This window comes from Bufo bufo, chromosome 3 (assembly GCF_905171765.1).
Source record: "Bufo bufo chromosome 3, aBufBuf1.1, whole genome shotgun sequence".
NCBI lineage: Eukaryota > Metazoa > Chordata > Amphibia > Anura > Bufonidae > Bufo > Bufo bufo.
The window spans coordinates 40,782,563-40,805,162 of record NC_053391.1 but is presented as its reverse complement, the minus strand read 5'-3'; positions in this window follow the sequence as shown (position 1 = coordinate 40,805,162).

Below are 22,600 nucleotides of genomic sequence, written 5' to 3'. Positions count from 1 at the left end.
GAGGATTTTGTGTGGGAGTGTCTGTGTGTATTGTACGGATTGATTGGTTGTATTTCAAAACCCTGTGGGCAGTACTATGTTTGTGGATTGTGAATAAAAGAGGCTGCATGTGCCAGGACAGTCAGTTCTGCTTGACCTCAAAACGAAGTGTCGTTTTGTTATTGTGGGAATTGGATTGTATGCTGATTGCCAGGAGTGTAAGCTGATTGTATGCTTTTCCTGTTCAGCTGTTTCCAGTGTTCGTGTGTTTCCTGTTCCGGAGTTGAAGGATTCGTGTAGTTTGCAGTTCGGCAGACTGGTGCTTGCAGTAGCTGCCTGTGCATTGGAAAGGGGAATATTGCCTAAACGGTTTTTAACCTCTTGTGTGCAAAACAGTCCGTTACAATTGGTGGCAAGCGACGGGATCATTCTCACGGCCCAGAAGGACAGCTACAAGGCAACACCAGTTCCTGGATTACAAATTGAGGGCAACGCTAGTACCCATACAGCACCCCTATCTACAAAGGAACCAAAATCAGCAGAGAAAGCATGGAGCCCTGCTACACTCAGGAGGAGTTTGATAGAGAGGTTAATGGGTTGCTGTCTCTCTTGGGACCCAACCCCAGGGAAAACCCCGTACAGATCGTGAAGTGGAGGATCAAAGAGTACCTGCAGGCCATGGCAGCGGTAGACAGGGGGGAAATACCCCAGCGGCCGAGCAAGTTCCCGGGAGCTGAAGGTGCGGTCCTTCCTCCCCAGCGGCAGTGTGTGTTACAGGGAGCTGAAGGTGTCGTCCTTCCTCCCCAGCGGCAGTGTATGTTACAGGGAGCGGAAGGTGCCGTCCTGCCTCCCCAGCGGCAGAGTGTCCTGCCAGGAGCAGAGACTGTCAGTCTCGCACCCCAGCAGCAGGACAAAATATGGAAAGGGGAGACAGTCGGTCCCCCCCTCCACCAGCAGAGAGAGATTCAGGGAGAGGAGCTTGTCATCCCCTCTCCCCAGCGACAGAAAGTGGATAAGGGAGATGAACTTATTACCCCCTCTTCCCAGCAGCAGCCTAGCCCGCCAAGGGGAGATGATAAGCCCCACACCCGTGCAGATAGGACCGTAGTCTCTGCACATGCCTCACAGGGGCTGGGAACGGTCGGTCCTGTTCCCCGGCAGCAGGGATGTTCATCCAAAGGGGAGACAGCCTGTCATGCCCTCCAGCAGCAGTACCGGGTCCAGAGTGGGGCCTACTACGCCACTCCCTCAATTGGGCTCCAACCAGGCTACTCCCATGGTAGCACTGGCAGCAGGGCAGAGTACCGCTGGTCTCTGCCCACTCAGCAACCCACCGATCCGGAGCGCCAGTAACCCCCAGAGCCGAGGTGGAGCTCCTGGACATGGACAAGCGACCCACTACCCCAGATGTAATAACTCTTTATTGTGGGTGGGCTGTACTGCTGATTGTGTTCTGTGGGTGGGTTGCTGGACTAACCAAGGCACTGACCGACAGGAGGTCCGATACCCTGTTAGTCTGATTGGTAAAGGGGAGAAATGTGGCGGAACCAGCTCTGCCACTTGTGCCTGGAGAGGACTGCTTGCCAGCCTCTTGCCATGTGATTATGGTCCCTCGGAGGTTTGGGCATATTGCATTTTATTATGCTGCTGCTGGCCCTTTAAGAACCATCTGGGGACATACTGTGGAGTTACTGGATGGCCACCATTTCATGTATCAGAGCCACATGGTGAGAACAATGGATGAAGCACATGGTGAGAACAATGGATGGTGCCCATTTTAACTCACAGACAATGTTTGTACTTTTCTACACGGTGCCATCTCGCCGGTATTTGGTGCACAAAGACATCGGGCAGTAGTTTTAAACTATACAACAGGGGACACATTATACAGTAATTATTTTTTATATAGCCTGTATATGTTCTGCAGAATCTGCATTAAACTGTATCTTCCAAACTACTGAACGGATCTGGGTGAATTTGGGATATGTGGTTCACCCAGATCCCCCGGTTCCGAGGATATACTTGTTATGGGGTTATTGTAGTTTGCAGTTCGGCAGACTGGTGCTTGCAGTAGCTGCCTGTGCATTGGAAAGGAGAATATCTCCTAAACGTTTTTTAACCTCTTGTGTGCAAAACGGTCTGTTACATGTTTCAAAGTCAACAATCAAGAGAAGACTTCACCAGGGTGAATACAGAGGGTTCACTACAAGATGTAAACCATTGGTGAGCCTCAAAAACAGGAAGGCCAGATTAGAGTTTGCCAAACGACATCTAAAAAAGCCTTCACAGTTCTGGAACAACATCCTATGTACAGATAAGACCAAGATCAACTTGTACCAGAGTGATGGGAAGAGAAGAGAATGGAGAAGGAAAGGAACTGCTCATGATCCTAAGCATACCACCTCATCAGTGAAGCATGGTGGTGGTAGTGTCATGGCGTGGGCATGTATGGCTGCCAATGGAACTGGTTCTCTTGTATTTATTGATTGTGACTGCTGACAAAAGCAGCAGGATGAATTCTGAAGTGTTTCGGGCAATATTATCTGCTCATATACAATGCTTCAGAACTCATTGGACGGCGCTTCACAGTGCAGATGGACAATGACCCAAAGCATACTGCAAAAGCAACCAAAGAGTTTTTTTAAGGGAAAGAAGTGGAATGTTATGCAATGGCCAAGTCAATCTCCTGACCTGAATCCGATTGAGCATGCATTTCACTTGCTGAAGACAAAACTGAAGGGAAAATGCCCCAAGAACAAGCAGGAACTGAAGACAGTTGCAGTAGAGGCCTGGCAGAGCATCACCAGGGATGAAACCCAGCGTCTGGTGATGTCTATGCGTTCCAGACTTCAGGCTGTAATTGACTACAAAGGATTTGCAACCAAGTATTAAAAAGTGAAAGTTTGATTCATGATTATTATTATGTTCCATTACTTTTGGTCCCTTAACAAGTGGGAGGCACATATGCAAACTGTTGTAATTCCTGCACCGTTCACCTGATTTAGATGTAAATACCCTCAAATTAAAGCTGACAATCTGCAGTTAAAGCACATCTTGTTTGTTTCATTTCAAATCCATTGTGGTGGTGTATAGAGCCAAAAAATTTAGAATTGTGTCGATATCCCAATAGTTATGGACCTGACTGTACAGTCGTGGCCAAAAGTTTTGAGAATTACATAAATATTGGAAATTGGAAAAGTTGCTGCTTAAGTTTTAATAATAGCAATTTGCATATACTCCAGAATATTATGAAGAGTGATCAGATGAATTGCATAGTCCTTCTTTGCCATGAAAATTTACTTAAAGGGTTTCTATCACTTTGTATGCCATAATTAGCTCTCAGACACTAGCGATCCGCTAGTGTCTGCTCTGGCCAACCATCCTAATATAAGAGCTTTTTGGGCAGCCGTTTTGCTAAAAAAATAACTTTTATAAATATGCTAATGAGCCTCTAGGTGCTATGTGGGCGTCATTAGCACCTAGAGGCTCCGTCTACCTTCATACACAGCCACCGCCCAGCGCGTCCCTCCAGCCCGCCCATCTCCTGATGAATGCGATCCTCCGTGTGACGCAACGGACGAATTCTCGCGCATGCGCCGTGCGCGGCTGTATTCGGCGCATGCGCAGAGAATGTCTGACCGCTTCCCTGCTCAGACATCTCCACTGCGCCTGCGCCGATGACGTCATAGTGCTCCAAGGAACAGGCGCAGTGGAGATGTCTGAGCAGGGAAGCGGTCAGACATTCTCTGCACATGCGCCGAATACAGCCGCGCACGGCGCATGCGCGAGAATTCGTCCGTTGCGTCACACGGAGGATCGCATTCATCAGGAGATGGGCGGGCTGGAGGGACGCGCTGGGCGGTGGCTGTGTATGAAGGTAGACGGAGCCTCTAGGTGCTAATGACGCCCACATAGCACCTAGAGGCTCATTAGCATATTTATAAAAGTTATTTTTTTAGCAAAACGGCTGCCCAAAAAGCTCTTATATTAGGATGGTTGGCCAGAGCAGACACTAGCGGATCGCTAGTGTCTGAGAGCTAATTATGGCATACGAAGTGATAGAAACCCTTTAATCCCCAAAAAAACTTTCCACTGCATTTCATTGCTGTCATTAACCACCTCCGGACCGCCTAACGCAGGATCGCGTTCCGGAGGTGGCAGCCCTGCGCAGAGTCACGCATATATGCGTCATCTCGCGATGGGCGAGATTTCCTGTGAACGCGCGCACACAGGCGCGCGCGCTCACAGGAACGGAAGGTAAGAGAGTTGATCTCCAGCCTGCCAGCGGCGATCGTTCGCTGGCAGGCTGGAGATGTGTTTTTTTTAACCCCTAACAGGTATATTAGACGCTGTTTTGATAACAGCGTCTAATATACCTGCTACCTGGTCCTCTGGTGGTCCCCTTTGTTTGGATCGACCACCAGAGGACACAGGTAGCTCAGTAAAGTCCCACCAAGCACCACTACACTACACTACACCCCCCCCCCCGTCACTTATTAACCCCTTATTAGCCCCTGATCACCCCTGATCACCCCATATAGACTCCCTGATCACCCCCCTGTCATTGATCACCCCCCTGTCATTGATTACCCCCCTGTAAAGCTCCATTCAGATGTCCGCATGATTTTTACGGATCCACTGATAGATGGATCGGATCCGCAAAACGCATCCGGACGTCTGAATGAAGCCTTACAGGGGCGTGATCAATGACTGTGGTTATCACCCCATATAGACTCCCTGATCACCCCCCCTGTCATTGATTACACCCCTGTCATTGATCAACCCCCTGTAAAGCTCCATTCAGATGTCCGCATGATTTTTACGGATGCACTGATAGATGGATCCGATCCGCAAAACGCATCCGGACGTCTGAATGAAGCCTTACAGGGGCGTGATCAATGACTGTGGTGATCACCCCATATAGACTCCCTGATCACCCCCCTGTAAAGCTCCATTCAGATGTCCGCATGATTTTTACGGATGCACTGATAGATGGATCCGATCCGCAAAACGCATCCGGACGTCTGAATGAAGCCTTACAGGGGCGTGATCAATGACTGTGGTGATCACCCCATATAGACTCCCTGATCACCCCCCTGTCATTGATCACCCCCCTGTAAAGCTCCATTCAGATGTCCGCATGATTTTTACGGATGCACTGATAGATGGATCCGATCCGCAAAACGCATCCGGACGTCTGAATGAAGCCTTACAGGGGCATGATCAATGACTGTGGTGATCACCCCATATAGACTCCCTGATCACCCCCCTGTCATTGATCACCCCCCTGTAAAGCTCCATTCAGATGTCCGCATGATTTTTACGGATCCACTGATAGATGGATCGGATCCGCAAAACGCATCCGGACGTCTGAATGAAGCCTTACAGGGGAGTGATCAATGACTGTGGTGATCACCCCATATAGACTCCCTGATCACCCCCCTGTCATTGATTACCCCCCTGTAAAGCTCCATTCAGATGTCCGCATGATTTTTACGGATGCACTGATAGATGGATCGGATCCGCAAAACGCATCCGGACGTCTGAATGAAGCCTTACAGGGGCGTGATCAATGACTGTGGTGATCACCCCATATAGACTCCCTGATCACCCCCCTGTCATTGATCAACCCCCCTGTCATTGATCACCCCCCCTGTCATTGATCACCCCCCTGTCATTGATCACCCCCCTGTCATTGATCACCCCTCTGTAAGGCTCCATTCAGATATTTTTTTGGCCCAAGTTAGCAGAATTTTTTTTTTTTTTCTTACAAAGTCTCATATTCCACTAACTTGTGTCAAAAAATAAAATCTCACATGAACTCACCATACCCCTCACGGAATCCAAATGCGTAAAATTTTTTAGACATTTATATTCCAGACTTCTTCTCACGCTTTAGGGCCCCTAGAATGCCAGGGCAGTATAAATACCCCACATGTGACCCCATTTCGGAAAGAAGACACCCCCAGGTATTCCGTGAGGGGCATATTGAGTCCATGAAAGATTGAAATTTTTGTCCCAAGTTAGCGGAACGGGAGACTTTGTGAGAAAAAAATTAAAAATATCAATTTCCGCTAACTTGTGCCAAAAAAAAAAAATTTCTATGAACTCGCCATGCCCCTCATTGAATACCTTGGGGTGTCTTCTTTCCAAAATGGGGTCACATGTGGGGTATTTATACTGCTCTGGCATTCTAGGGGCCCCAAAGCGTGAGAAGAAGTCTGGTATCCAAATGTCTAAAAATGCCCTCCTAAAAGGAATTTGGGCACCTTTGCGCATCTAGGCTGCAAAAAAGTGTCACACATCTGGTATCGCCGTACTCAGGAGAAGTTGGGGAATGTGTTTTGGGGTGTCATTTTACATATACCCATGCTGGGTGAGAGAAATATCTTGGTCAAATGCCAACTTTGTATAAAAAAATGGGAAAAGTTGTCTTTTGCCAAGATATTTCTCTCACCCAGCATGGGTATATGTAAAATGACACCCCAAAACACATTCCCCAACTTCTCCTGAATACGGCGATACCACATGTGTGACACTTTTTTGCAGCCTAGGTGGGCAAAGGGGCCCATATTCCAAAGAGCACCTTTAGGATTTCACAGGTCATTTACCTACTTACCACACATTAGGGCCCCTGGAAAATGCCAGGGCAGTATAACTACCCCACAAGTGACCCCATTTTGGAAAGAAGACACCCCAAGGTATTCCGTGAGGGGCATGGCGAGTTCCTAGAATTTTTTATTTTTTGTCACAAGTTAGTGGAAAATGATGATTTTTTTTTTTTTTTTTTTTCATACAAAGTCTCATATTCCACTAACTTGTGACAAAAAATAAAAAGTTCCATGAACTCACTATGCCCATCAGCGAATACCTTGGGGTCTCTTCTTTCCAAAATGGGGTCACTTGTGGGGTAGTTATACTGCCCTGGCATTCTAGGGGCCCAAATGTGTGGTAAGGAGTTTGAAATCAAATTCTGTAAAAAATGACCTGTGAAATCCGAAAGGTGCTCTTTTGAATATGGGCCCCTTTGCCCACCTAGGCTGCAAAAAAGTGTCACACATCTGGTATCTCCGTAATCGGGAGAAGTTGGGGAATGTGTTTTGGGGTGTCATTTTACATATACCCATGCTGGGTGAGAGAAATATCTTGGCAAAAGACAACTTTTCCCATTTTTTTATACAAAGTTGGCATTTGACCAAGATATTTATCTCACCCAGCATGGGTATATGTAAAAAGACACCCCAAAACACATTCCTCAACTTCTCCTGAATACAGAGATACCAGATGTGTGACACTTTTTTGCAGCCTAGGTGGGCAAAGGGGCCCACATTCCAAAGAGCACCTTTCGGATTTCACAGGTCATTTACCTACTTACCACACATTTGGGCCCCTAGAATGCCAGGGCAGTATAACTACCCCACAAGTGACCCCATTTTGGAAAGAAGAGACCCCAAGGTATTCGCTGATGGGCATAGTGAGTTCATGGAAGTTTTTATTTTTTGTCACAAGTTTGTGGAATATGAGACTTTGTATGAAAAAAAAAAATAAAAAAAAAAATCATCATTTTCCACTAACTTGTGACAAAAAATAAAAAATTCTAGGAACTCGCCATGCCCCTCACGGAATACCTTGGGGTGTCTTCTTTCCAAAATGGGGTCACTTGTGGGGTAGTTATACTGCCCTGGTATTCTAGGGGCCCAAATGTGTGGTAAGGAGTTTGAAATCAAATTCAGGAAAAAATGAGGAGTGAAATCCGAAAGGTGCTCTTTGGAATATGGGCCCCTTTGCCCACCTAGGCTGCAAAAAAGTGTCACACATCTGGTATCCCCGTACTCAGGAGAAGTTGAGGAATGTGTTTTGGGGTGTCTTTTTACATATACCCATGCTGGGTGAGATAAATATCTTGGTCAAATGACAACTTTGTATAAAAAAATGGGAAAAGTTGTCTTTTGCCAAGATATTTCTCTCACCCAGCATGGGTATATATAAAATGACACCCCAAAACACATTCCCCACCTTCTCCTGAGTACGGAGATACCAGATGTGTGACACTTTTTTGCAGCCTAGGTGGGCAAAGGGGCCCATATTCCAAAGAGCACCTTTCGGATTTCACTGGTCATTTTTTACAGAATTTGATTTCAAACTCCTTACCACACATTTGGGCCCCTAGAATGCCAGGGCAGTATAACTTCCCCACAAGTGACCCCATTTTGGAAAGAAGAGACCCCAAGGTATTCGCTGATGGGCATAGTGAGTTCATAGAACTTTTTATTTTTTGTCACAAGTTAGTGGAATATGAGACTTTGTAAGAAAAAAAAAAAAAAAAAAAAAAATCATAATTTTCCGCTAACTTGTGACAAAAAATAAAAAGTTCTATGAACTCACTATGCCCATCAGTGAATACCTTAGTGTGTGTACTTTCAGAAATGGGGTCATTTGTGGGGTGTTTGTACTGTCTGGGCATTATAGAACCTCAGGAAACATGACAGGTGCTCAGAAAATCAGAGCTGCTTCAAAAAGCGGAAATTCACATTTTTGTACCATAGTTTGTAAACGCTATAACTTTTACCCAAACCATTTTTTTTTTACCCAAACATTTTTTTTTTATCAAAGACATGTAGAACTATAAATTTAGAGCAAAATTTCTATATGGATGTCGTTTTTTTTGCAAAATTTTACAACTGAAAGTGAAAAATGTCATTTTTTTGCAAAAAAATCGTTAAATTTCGATTAATAACAAAAAAAGTAAAAATGTCAGCAGCAATGAAATACCACCAAATGAAAGCTCTATTAGTGAGAAGAAAAGGAGGTAAAATTCATTTGGGTGGTAAGTTGCATGACCGAGCAATAAATGGTGAAAGTAGTGTAGGTCAGAAGTGTAAAAAGTGGCCTGGTCTTTCAGGGTGTTTAAGCACTGGGGGCTGAGGTGGTTAAAGGACCTGCTGAGATCATTTCAGTAATCGTCTTGTTAACTCAGGTGAGAATGTTGACGAGCACAAGGCTGGAGATCATTATGTCAGGCTGATTGGGTTAACCACTTGCCATCTGGGCCATTTGCCCCCTTCCTGACCAGGCCAAATTTTGCAAAACTGACATATCTCACTTTATGTGGTAATAACTTTGGAACGCCTTTATTTATCCAAGTCATTCAGAGATTGTTTTCTCGTGACACATTGTACTTCATGATAATCATAAATTTGAGTCAAAATATTTCACCTTTATTTATGAAAAAATCCCAAATTTACCCAAAAATTTGGGATTTTCTAAATTTCAATTTCTCTGCTTTTAAAACAGAAAGTGATACCTCATAAAATATTTATTATTTAACATTCCCCATATGTCTACTTTATGTTGGCATCATTTTGGAAATGTCATTTTATTTTTTTAGGACGTTAGAAGGCTTAGAAGTTTAGAAGCAATTCTTTAAATTTATAAGAAAATTGCCAAAACCCACTTTATAAGGACCAGTTCAGGTCTGAAGTCACTTTGTGGGGCCTACATAGTGGATACCCCCATTGTAGAAACTACACCCCTCAAGGTATTCAAAACCGATTTTACAAACTTTGTTAACCCTTTATGCGTTCCACAAGAATTAAAGGAAAATGAAGATCAAATTTTTAAATTTCACTTTTTTGGCAGATTTTCCATTTTAATCAATTTTTTTCTTTAACACATCGATGGTTAACAGCCAAACAAAACTCAATATTTATTACCCAGATTCTGCGGTTTGCAGAAACACCCCACATGTGGTCATAAACTGCTGTATGGGCACACGGCAGGGCGCAGAAGAAAAGGAACTCCACATGGTTTTTAGATGCCATGTCCCATTTGAAGCCCCCTGATGCACCCTTACAGTAGAAACTCCCAGAAAGTGACCCCATTTTGGAAACTAGGGGATAAGGTGCCAGTTTTATTAGTACTATTTTTGGGTACATATGATTTTTTGATCATTCATTATAACACTTTATGGGGCAAGGTGACCAAAAAATTGGTTGTTTTAGCACAGTTTCTATTTATTTATTTTTACAGCGTTCACCTGAGGGGTTCAGTCAAGTGACATTTTTATAGAGCAGATCGTTACGGACGTGGCGATACCTAATATGTATACTTTTTCTCATTTATTAAAGTTTTACACAATAATAGCATTTTTGAAACAAAAAAATTATGTTTTAATGTGTCCATGTTCTGAGAGCTATAGTTTTTTTTATTTTTTGAGAGATTTTCTTATGTAGGGGCTCATTTTTTGCGGGATGAGGTGACGGTTTTATTGGTACTATTTTGTGGGACATACGCGTTTTTGATCACTTGGTGTTGCACCTTTTGTGATGCAAGGTGACAAAAATTGCTTGTTTTGACACCGTTTTTTTTTTTGTTTTTTTTACGGTGTTCATCCGAGGGGTTAGTTCATGTGATATTTTTATAGAGCTGGTTTTTACGGACGCGGCAATACCTAATATGTATACTTTTTTTTTTTTTTTCTATTTAAAATGTTTTTTTTTCATTCCTTACTTGGGGACTTTTTTTTTTTTTACATGTGAAACTTTTTTTATTTTTTTTATTTTCAACCTTTTATTTATTTTTTTATTATTTTACACTTTTCGTCCCCCATAAGGTCATACAAGACCTCTGGGGGATATTTACTTCACTTTTTTTTTTTTTTTCACAGTTGATTTCTCCTGTAACTGGGGCTGACATAGTAGCCCCAGTTACAGGACAAATGCACCCCTATAGAGGCTGTACAGCAGCAATCCTGCGCTGTACAGCCTCACAGCAGGGCTGATCGAGGTCTCTGAGAGACCTCACACAGCTCCTGCACACTCCGGTCACGGCGGTCACATGACCGCCGGGCCGGAACAGGAAGCGCACAGCGCTTCCTTCTCTGCAGACACAGCGCTCGGTGAGCGCTGTGTCTGCAGCGATCTAGAAGGCAGGGACACCTGGGCACTGTCCCTGCCTTGTCTTAGGGTTGCCCTGCTGTCACTCACAGCGGGCAACCCGATCAGCAGCTGCACGATTAGCGTGCAGCTGCACTTTCTGAACGGACGTTCTGGAACGTCCGTTCAGAAATAGACGTCCACCCATAGGACGTTTATATCCTATGGGCGGACATGAAGCGGTTAAAATGGCAGACTTGACATGTTAAAAGGAGGGTGATGTTTGAAATCATTGTTCTTCCATTGTTAACCATGGTGACCTGCAAAGAAATGCGTGCAGCCATCATTGCGTTGCATAAAAATGGCTTCACAGGCAAGGATATTGTGGCTACTAAGATTGCACCTCAATCAACAATTTATAGGATCATGAAGAACTTCAAGGAAAGAGGTTCAATTCTTGTTAAGAAGGCTTCAGGGCATCCAAGGAAGTCCAGCAAGCGCCAGTATCACCTCCTAAAGAGGATTCAGCTGCGGGATCGGAGTGCCACCAGTGCAGAGCTTGCTCAGGAATGGCAGCAGGCAGGTGTGAGCGCATCTGCACGCACAGTGAGGCGAAGACTTTTGGAAGATGGTCTGGTGTCAAGAAGGGCAGCAAAGAAGCCACTTCTCTCCCAAAAAAACATCAGGGACAGATTGATCTTCTGCAGAAAGTATGGTGAATGGACTGCTGAGGACTGGGGCAAAGTCATATTCTCAGATGAAGCCTCTTTCCGATAGTTTGGGGCATCTGGAAAAAGGCTTGTCCGGAGAAGAAAAGGTGAGCGCTACCATCAGTCCTGTGTCATGCCAATAGTAAAGCATCCTGAGACCATTCATGTGTGGGGTTGCTTCTCATCCAAGGGAGTGGGCTCACTCACAATTTTGCCCCAAAACACAGCCATGAAAAAAGAATGGTACCAAAACACCCTCCAACAGCAACTTCTTCCAACAATCCAACAACAGTTTGGTGAAGAACAATGCATTTTCCAACACGATGGAGCACCATGCCATAAGGCAAAAGTGATAACTAAGTGGCTCGGGGACCAAAACGTTGACATTTTGGGTCCATGGCCTGGAAACTCCCCAGATCTTAATCCCATTGAGAACTTGTGCTCAATCCTCAAGAGGCGGGTGGACAAACAAAAATCCACTAATTCTGACAAACTCCAAGATGTGATTATGAAAGAATGGGTTGCTATCAGTCAGGAATTGGCCCAGAAGTTGATTGAGAGCATGCCCAGTCGAATTGCAGAGGTCCTGAAAAAGAAGGGCCAACACTGCAAATACTGACTCTTTGCATAAATGTCATGTAATTGTCGATAAAAGCCTTTGAAACGTATGAAGTTCGTGTAATTATATTTCACTACATCACAGAAACAACTGAAACAAAGATCTAAAGGCAGTTTAGCAGCAAACTTTGTGAAAACTAATATTTTTGTCATTCTCAAAACTTTTGGCCACGACTGTATATGACTACTTTTTTATGTTTGCAACATCAGCAGTATTTTTCAATGCTCTCATTTTGGAGTACATATAACTTATTGATTAACTCTTCTGGTAGCAAAAGAAAAAAAATATAACAATTCCGCCATTGTTTTAATTGTTTTAATTTAGAAATTTTACACCATTCACTGTGTGGCATAAATAACGTGTCGTTAAAGATTGTGTCGTTAAATGCGTCTTTTATGTGTTTGTTTGTTTTTACATTGTAATACTTTTTTAATCTTTTATATGCATTTTTGTCTATTGTAATTTTTATATGTTTAAATATTTTATTCTTTTTTTTTTGTTTGTTTGTTTAAGTCCCAGCATACTTCACCACTAAGGGTCTCGATTTCTAGTATAATACACTGTTATACATATGCATTGCAGTGTGTTATAACTGTTCATAAATACAGCCAGGCATCCTATTTGGCAGCCATTGGGCAGAGCATTGTCAGGTCCCTCCTCTCTTCCACAGAAACCATAGGCACTCCACGATTGTGTTGCGGATGGGACTTAACCTGTCAAACCCTTTCAATGCCACGGTTGTTATTGACCATGGCATCTAAGGGATTAAAAGGGCAAATCTCAGCCGTTGTAGGGGGGCATGGCTTCTATGCCCATGACTTCCCATGGATGTACCTTTTCACCCAATTGCATGAACACATCGCAGAAATGGACACTTGGTTACATCCATTTGCTGTAATGGGTTAAAGCCCCACCTTATTTGACTGGTTGGCTGTGGTGGGTTCCACCTCAAGGCTCTCTAATAATCCATAGAGATACTTTTTCTTTTTCTTGAGACTACTCTGTTCTTTTAGCGATTTTGGGTCTCACGGCGTCACTACTCCAACCCAGTTGACTCACAGGGGACTTAGCTGAAATAAAAAGATTAATAAAACAACACAAAGAGCGCAATAGTTTAGCCCCAGGTAAGGAAGGAGTTCCACTATTTTACAGTTTTTTTGCAAAAGAAACCCAAATCCCCCCATGCTGTTTTTATACAGTACCTCACCCTTAAATATACTGTAATAAACCACTGCTTGCCTGTAAAACACCAACAAGCTACTGACTGTAGGCCAAGTATAGAAGGAAGGTCCTAAGGCTACCCTAGAGAATTTATATTCCCTAGTTCTCTGCTCACATTGCTCCTACGTAGAAACCATTGCACATACAGAGATGTAACAGCGCTGACTTTTGCAGTCCTAGGTAAACCAAAGACAAACTAAGCTCTGCAAAGTCCTATAAAGGTGGTCTAATCAATATCTGTAAAGCAGGGTTCAGGGGGCAGTAGTAAAATAGGCGGAGGGCAGGGGTGTGTTTACCATGGAAGCAGGGGAAGACATCTGCTGCAGGGCCTGAACTGAACTGAGGAAGGGGCCCAGGAGGACAAATGGATTTATTTTCAGGGCCCAGGGAGCAGTGAATATGGTGCTCCTAGTCCTAGCACTGATATTATTCACCGCTCCCTGTTCGTCTTCTTCTCAGGGTGCCTGTGCTGCACTAAGTCCTGGCAGAGCACAGCGTCAGGATGGTACATAGTGTGCGTAGGGGCGCACTATGACTTGACAATATGTGACATCGGGTCACAGTGTGGTGCGTAGACACAGTGCGAAGGTGCCCGTAGGAGGAGAAGAGAGTTAAGTATTACATTTTTCTCTCAGTGCGCCTGCGCCGATGACGTCACCGAAAGAGAAGACGTCATTGGCGCAGGTGCACTGAAGGAGTGCTGAGGAGGCGAGCCTCCTTCTCTCAGAGCTCCTGCGCCGAATGAAGACAGGCGCGGGATTTTTGAAATGCTGACAGGGCCAGCCGGAGCAGGAGAGCACTGCTGGCCCTGTCAATCAACAAGAGGAGGGGGCAGTTTTTTGCGGCGGCTACCAGCAAGTAGACGCCCTACTTGCTGGTAGTGAAGTGATTAGCATATTTTAAAAGATCGTTTTTTAATGAAAAGAAGCCACAGACAAAGGTAAGATCCCTATATAGGGAATAGTCGTAAATAACGATTTTAACCAGCCCAAAAAAAAAAAAAAGGGTTTTGGGGATGACAGAAGCCCTTTAACCACCTCCGGACCGCCTAACGCAGGATCGCGTTCCGGAGGCGGCAGCCCTGCGCAGAGTCACGCATATACGCGTCATCTCGCGAGACGCGAGATTTCCTGTGAACGCGCGCACACAGGCGCGCGCGTTCACAGGATCGGAAGGTAAGCGAGTGGATCTCCAGCCTGCCAGCGGCGATCGTTCGCTGGCAGGCTGGAGATGTGATTTTTTTAACCCCTAACAGGTATATTAGATGCTGTTTTGATAACAGCGTCTAATATACCTGCTACCTGGTCCTCTGGTGGTCCCTTTTGTTTGGATCGACCACCAGAGGACACAGGTAGCTCAGTAATAAGTAGCACCAAGCACCACACTACACTACACCCCCCCGTCACTTATTAACCCCTTATTCACCCCTGATCACCCCATATAGACTCCCTGATCACCCCCCTGTCATTGATCACCCCCCTGTAAGGCTCCATTCAGACGTCCGTATGATTTTTACGGATCCACTGATACATGGATCGGATCCGCAAAACACATACGGATGTCTGAATGGAGCCTTACAGGGGGGTGATCAATGACGGGGGTGATCACCCCATATAGACTCTCTGATCACCCCCCTGTCATTGATCACCCCCCTGTCATTAATCACCCCCCTGTAAGGCTGCATTCAGATGTCCGTATGTTTTTTACGGATCCACGGATACATGGATCGGATCCGCAAAACACATACAGACGTCTGAATGGAGCCTTACAGGTGGGTGATCACCCCATATAGACTCCCTGATCACCCCCCTGTCATTGATCACCCCCTTGTAAGGCTCCATTCAGACGTCCGTATGATTTTTACGGATCCACTGATACATGGATCGGATCCGCAAAACACATATGGACGTCTGAATGGAGCCTTACAGGGGGGTGATCAATGACAGGGGGTGATCACCCCATATAGACTCCCTGATCACCCCCCTGTCATTGATCACCCCCCTGTCATTGATCACCCCCCTGTAAGGCTGCATTCAGATGTCCGTATGTTTTTTTTTTTTTTAAACTTTATTTTATTTGTTCCACCATAAAAGGAAAAGTACAGACATTGGATACAGATTCAGTCAGTAGGTGTTACAATTTTTCATTTTCCATACAAACATAAAAAAGCAGTAGAAAACATCCCCTTCAATACCCCCTCCCTCCCTCCCAATAACGTCACCACATCAATAATCACCATTATCTTTTCATTGTCCGTATGTTTTTTACGGATCCACGGATACATGGATCGGATCCGCAAAACACATACAGACGTCTGAATGGAGCCTTACAGGGGGGTGATCACCCCATATAGACTCCCTGATCACCCCCTTGTCATTGATCACCCCCCTGTAAGGCTGCATTCAGATGTCCGTATGTTTTTTTACAAATCCACGGATACATGGATCGGATCCGCAAAACACATACGGACATCTGAATGGAGCCTTATAGGGGGGTGATCAATGACAGGGGGGTGATCACCCCATATAGACTCCCTGATCACCCCCCTGTCATTGATCACCCCCCTGTCATTGATCACCCCCCTGTAAGGCTGCATTCAGATGTCCGTATGTTTTTTACGGATCCACGGATACATGGATCGGATCCGCAAAACACATACGGACATCTGAATGGAGCCTTATAGGGGGTGATCAATGACAGGGGGGTGTTCACCCCATATAGACTCCCTGATCACCCCCCTGTCATTGATCACCCCCCTGTAAGGCTCCATTCAGACATTTTTTTGGCCCAAGTTAGCGGAATTTTTTTTTTTCATTACAAAGTCTCATATTCCACTAACTTGTGTCAAAAAATAAAATCTCACATGTACTCACCATACCCCTCACGGAATCCAAATGCGTGAAAATTTTTAGACATTTATATTCCAGACTTCTTCTCACGCTTTAGGGCCCCTAGAATGCCAGGGCAGTATAAATACCCCACATGTGACCCCATTTCGGAAAGAAGACACCCCAAGGTATTCACTGAGGGGCATATTGAGTCCATGAAAGATTGAAATTTTTGTCCCAAGTTAGCGGAAAGGGAGACTTTGTGAGAAAAAAAAATTAAAATCAATTTCCGCTAACTTGTGCCAAAAAAAAAAAATTTCTATGAACTCGCCATGCCCCTCATCGAATACCTTGGGGTGTCTTCTTTCCAAAATGGGGTCACATGTGGGGTATTTATACTGCCCTGGCATTTTAGGGGCCCTAAAGCGTGAGAAGAAGTCTGGGATCCAAATGTCTAAAAATGCCCTCATAAAAGGAATGTGGGCCCCTTTGCGCATCTAGGCTGCAAAAAAGTGTCACACATCTGGTATCGCCGTACTCAGGAGAAGTTGGGCAATGTGTTTTGGGGTGTCATTTTACATATACCCATGCTGGGTGAGATAAATATCTTGGTCAAATGCCAACTTTGTATAAAAAATGGGAAAAGTTGTCTTTTGCCGAGATATTTATCTCACCCAGCATGGGTATATGTAAAAAGACACCCCAAAACACATTGCCCAACTTCTCCTGAATACGGCGATACCAGATGTGTGACACTTTTTTGCAGCCTAGGTGGGCAAAGGGGCCCACATTCCAAAGAGCACCTTTCGGATTTCACAGGTCATTTACCTACTTACCACACATTAGGGCCCCTAGAATGCCAGGGCAGTATAACTACCCCACAAGTGACCCCATTTTGGAAAGAAGACACCCCAAGGTATTCCGTGAGGGGCATGGCGAGTTCCTAGAATTCTTTATTTTTTGTCACAAGTTAGCGGAAAATTATGTTTGTTTTTTTTTTTCAAAGTCTTATATTCCACTAACTTGTGACAAAAAATAAAAACTTCCATGAACTCACTATGCCCATCACGAAATACCTGGGGGTGTCTTCTTTCCAAAATGGGGTCACTTGTGGAGTAGTTATACTGCCCTGGCATTTTAGGGGCCGAATGCGTGAGAAGTGGTTTGAAATCAAAATCTGTAAAAAATGGCCGGTGAAATCTGAAAGGTGCTCTTTGGAATGTGGGCCTCTTTGCCCACCTAGGCTGCAAAAAAGTGTCACACATCCCGGTATCCCCGTAGTCAGGAGAAGTTGGGCAATGTGTTTTGGGGTGTCTTTTTACATATACCCATGCTGGGTGAGAGAAATATCTTGGCAAAAGAAAACTTTTCCCATTTTTTTATACAAAGTTGGCATTTGACCGAGATATTTATCTCACCCAGCATGGGTATATGTAAAATGACACCCCAAAACACATTGCCCAACTTCTCCTGAGTACGGCAATACCAGATGTGTGACACTTTTTTGCAGCCTAGGTGGGCAAAGGGGCCCACATTCCAAAGAGCACCTTTCGGATTTCACCGGCCATTTTTTACAGATTTTGATTTCAAACCACTTTGCACGCATTTGGGCCCCTAAAATGCCAGGGCAGTACAACTACCCCACAAGTGACCCCATTTTGGAAAGAAGACACCCCAAGGTATTTCGTGATGGGCATAGTGAGTTCATGGAAGTTTTTATTTTTTGTCACAAGTTAGTGGAATATGAGACTTTGTAAGAAAAAAAAAAAAGAAAAATCATCATTTTCCGCTAACTTGTGACAAAAAATAAAAAATTCTAGGAACTCTCCATGCCCCTCACGGAATACCTTGGGTGTCTTCTTTCCAAAATGGGGTCACTTGTGGGGTAGTTATACTGCCCTGGCATTCTAGGGGCCCTAATGTGTGGTAAGTAGTTTGAAATCAAAATCTGTAAAAAATGGCCGGTGAAATCCGAAAGGTGCTCTTTGGAATGTGGGCCCCTTTGCCCACCTAGGTTGAAAAAAAGTGTCACACATGTGGTATCTCCGTACTCAGGAGAAGTTTTCATCATTTTCCGCTAACTTGTGACAAAAAATAAAAAGTTCTATGAGCTCACTATGCCCATCAGCGAATACCTTAGGGTGTCTACTTTCCGAAATGGGGTCATTTGTGGGGTGTTTGTACTGTCTGGCCATTGTAGAACCTCAGGAAACATGACAGGTGCTCAAAGTCAGAGCTGCTTCAAAAAGCGGAAATTCACATTTTTGTACCATAGTTTGTAAACGCTATAACTTTTACCCAAACCATTTTTTTTTTACCCAAATTTTTTTTTTTATCAAAGACATGTAGAACAATAAATTTAGAGAAAAATTTATATATGGATGTCGTTTTTTTTGCAAAATTTTACAACTGAAAGTAAAAAATTTCTTTTTTTGCAAAAAAATCGTTAAATTTCGATTAATAACAAAAAAAGTAAAAATGTCAGCAGCAATGAAATACCACCAAATGAAAGCTCTATTAGTGAGAAGAAAAGGAGGTAAAATTCATTTGGGTGGTAAGTTGCATGACCGAGCAATAAACGGTGTAAGTAGGGTAGGTCAGAAGTGTAAAAAGTGGCCTGGTCATTAAGGGTGTTTAAGCTAGGGGGGCTGAGGTGGTTAAAGGATAACTGTCGTATATATATTTTTGGAGTATTGGATTGTGGTGATTAATATCACCTTGGTGGCCCTATTTCAACTTTTTACTGTGTATTCAATTACCCCTTAATTCCACATTTTTGTTCCCTGTACTGCCTATTTTTACCTGTGCTTAAAATAGGGTTGCTAGGCATGGTCCGTCTATCTGTTAAAGGACGGAGCACGCAGAAGCAGGCTCACATTACTGACAGCCAGGGACTGTAAATAAATGATTAAAGCCAGGTCCTCCCCAGCAGCTGATAACAGTGCCTGGGCTGTGTGCACTTCTCCCTGTCCCTGCGCTTGGCAGACGCTCCCTCACTCAGCAGAGCTGGAGAATGCAGAGTTGGAGCAGCGCACAACAGGGATGGAAGATCTGCCATCTGCTCAGTGTATAAATGAAAGCAACATGTGGTAAGAGGACCCCTTTGTGCTGCAGGAGATTAACCCTTTAGGGGGGAGGGCTCTGGTTACTGACACTTTTGGGGGGCTATTGTTACTGGCAAGTGAGGACAGGCGGGATTAGCCTCAGGGTGAGGGCAGTGGCGGCCATCTTAACTGAATAGTGAAATTGCAGTTTTATGCAGACTGGTTGCTAAGGGCTGAATCTTATTAAATATGGGGTAAGTCAGTCTAATAGTAACTGATTCTGGAATATCATGTTATTAGTAGTGATGAGCGGCAGGGGTCATATTCGAATTCGCGATATTTCGCGAATATTTTGTAGAATATTCGCCGAAAATTCGAAAATTTGAAAATTCGAGATTTTTTTTTCACTCAAAAAATCGGAAAGGTAATGATTGTGCAATATGCGAATTTTCGGAATTCGAATTTTCGGATTCGAATTTTTTATTGCGAATTTTTCAACTTACAACTATTAGACAAAGAAGATTATATCACTATATCAGCTAAATTGCTCTATTCGATTTTTTTTTTATATTCTCTATATTGCTATAACTTCGTTTTTTCGAATATTCGTAATATTCTAAAACAAGAATATATAGCAATATAGCGAATATTCAAAAAAAAAACTAATATACAGCAAAATTCGCAACACTACTACTCCTAAAGTCAAGTATATTGCAGCCTTCTTATTGGCCCACAAGCTAGAAGCAGTCAGGGATCATGTGTACTGCTAAAAAAAAAAAAAAATATGAAAAAATTCGAATATTCGAAATTTCGAATATATATAACTATATTCGAAATTTTCGCGAATTTTCGAAGTACCTATATTCGCGATAAAAATTCGAATATTCGTGATCAACACTAGTTATTAGTAACTACATATATGAAAATTGAAATTAGGGTCTAAATGTGACTGTTATCCTTTAAGGGGACAAGGGAGAGGGGGATTCCCCGTTCAAAAATTTGCTGTGTGGCCCAGTCAGTTCTAGTTACACCACTGGCGGAGGGGATAGGTTTTTCCTGGCTCTGTGGTTATTTGCTTCTCCCTAAGAGCTCATTCATACATGAGGAATTTGAATTATTTTTGCTTGTATTTTATATAAAAAATTACAGGAAAAAATGATGCCATCATTGAAAGTTAATCCTGTGTATAGGGGATAACTAATTGATCGGTGGGGGACCAGTGCTATACCCACCAATCCCAAGAATGGGGGTTCTGTTCCCCACCTGAATGGAGTGATAGGTGGAGCATGTGTGCTGCTAATCTCTTCATTCTTTATGGGACTGCTGGAAATAGCCAAGCACTGTACTGAGCTATTTTTCACAGTCCCTTAGAGAATTAATGGAGCTCCAGTCATGTGGGGTAATGGGACCCTCATTTTTGGGATCAGTGGGCACAGCCCCTTTAATACTACACAAACGTTGTAGAGGTACAATAAACTTTATGGTTTATTTCACATTTAGTGGGTACAGTCTCTTGAACAGTTGCATAAAGTTAAAGAGTCACTGTACTTTCATGCAATTACATTTCATTTAATAGGAAATGGTGTAAATATAACATTTCTAAATCACTTTATTTAAAAAATCTGCCTAAATCCACCTGAAAAAGCTGTAAAGTAATGGCTACCAAGGGTCTAACATCTAAAAAAAAAAAAAAAAAAAGACAGGAGACGGCTCAGAGGAAATGGGGGCTTGTCACCTTGCTACCTGAGCCTTATAAAATAATTGCTTCTACACAGCTCTGGGAGCCTCCTGTGTGTCTGTAAGTGTGCTTTCCCCCTCCTTATCTGTTCTGTGAGCTCTGGAGCTGAAAACAAACATAGTGGGAAGTAAAGGAAAGGACGTCACAGCAGTAGAGTGCTGGCAGATTTCACAGAAAAGAGACAACCCCTGCTTCTGAGTGAAATGCATCTAGCTGTGCAGCTGAAACAGGGAATAAATGGCTTAAAATGACTTTAGGGAAGGCCCAAAAAACACGCACTCCTTCACAGTTATGATTGTACTATTCAGGTAGTCTTTGAACAGTCTCTTTTATAGGGTTTTATACACAGGGTTGCTCTCCTATACTGGTGCCACCAGGGTCTCTGCCACACTACTGCCAATTCCTGATCAGTGAAAGCTGCGTGCACATGGCATGACAAACATGTGCTTTTGTAGAGAGTAGTCCCTTCAAACAAAAATCAAGGTCACACAGTCCATATATCGGGAGATACCGCAACTTCGGGATACATTTCCAACTTCAACTTGGATTAATAACACACAGTTCAATTTGACAGTAACTTGGCTATTTAGACCATTTTAGTGCTACTTGCACGGTTCCTTACGTTCAGGAAGTGGACAATTACATACAGATGCAGGGCCAGTTACAGTGCTGTTGGAAATTGGTCGAAGCAAAACAAAACTTCTTGAAGCAACTTCTTTGTTGAGAAGATTATTTGTTTATTCAGAGACCAGAGCAACTAGACAGCATTGAAATAAATATAAAAGTCAGGCAGATTATGGCATGAAGAGGAAAGTGTGAAGCAGCAGGGACAAAAGGCAGTGTCCCCTTAAAACCCTCAGACAAAGTTTCTTATACAGTATGCCAGAGAACAAAGGAATAATTAGTATTTTAATTCAGGTTTTCCACAGTATGCTGCAGTCCATAAACTTCAATGTTACACAGATTACATCATTATTATACGTAACCATTAATCCACAAAAATTACACCTACAACAACTTCTAATTGGATAAACGTTTCTTGTAATGAACACTCCATGCGGACATAATTTGTTCCTTAAACCTTCCATTAATCCTCTCCAGTTTTAATACCAATTTCCATTTTTCTTTCAAAGACCCATATTGAACATAAAACCAAAAGTGGGCCCCTTCATTTATCACCTATCCAACACCAAGGATTAAACATGATCATAAACGTGCTAATGGCCTACTTCAGTCTCAATAGACAAGTACATTTATCTTGGCCAAGACCTCCATCACTAATGCAAAGATTATCCACTTTCTAAAGCCCACCATTACATCATAACTAGGGATGAGCGAATCGACTTTGGATGATTTGCATAAAACTTTGTTTGAATACTGTACTGGTTGTAGACACAATCCCTGCTGCCTCCAATTACACATGTGGTCTAACAGTCTGAGTCTCTAAACGGCCTTTAATGCACCTGTTTGGCATCCAGTCCAATTACGATACTAAACTTGTCAGGGCTTTATCAATGCTCTGGGACACGTGCCCCCTCCAAACTCACCAGCATCAATTACTTTCTTTCAATCTCGAATTACCCCTCT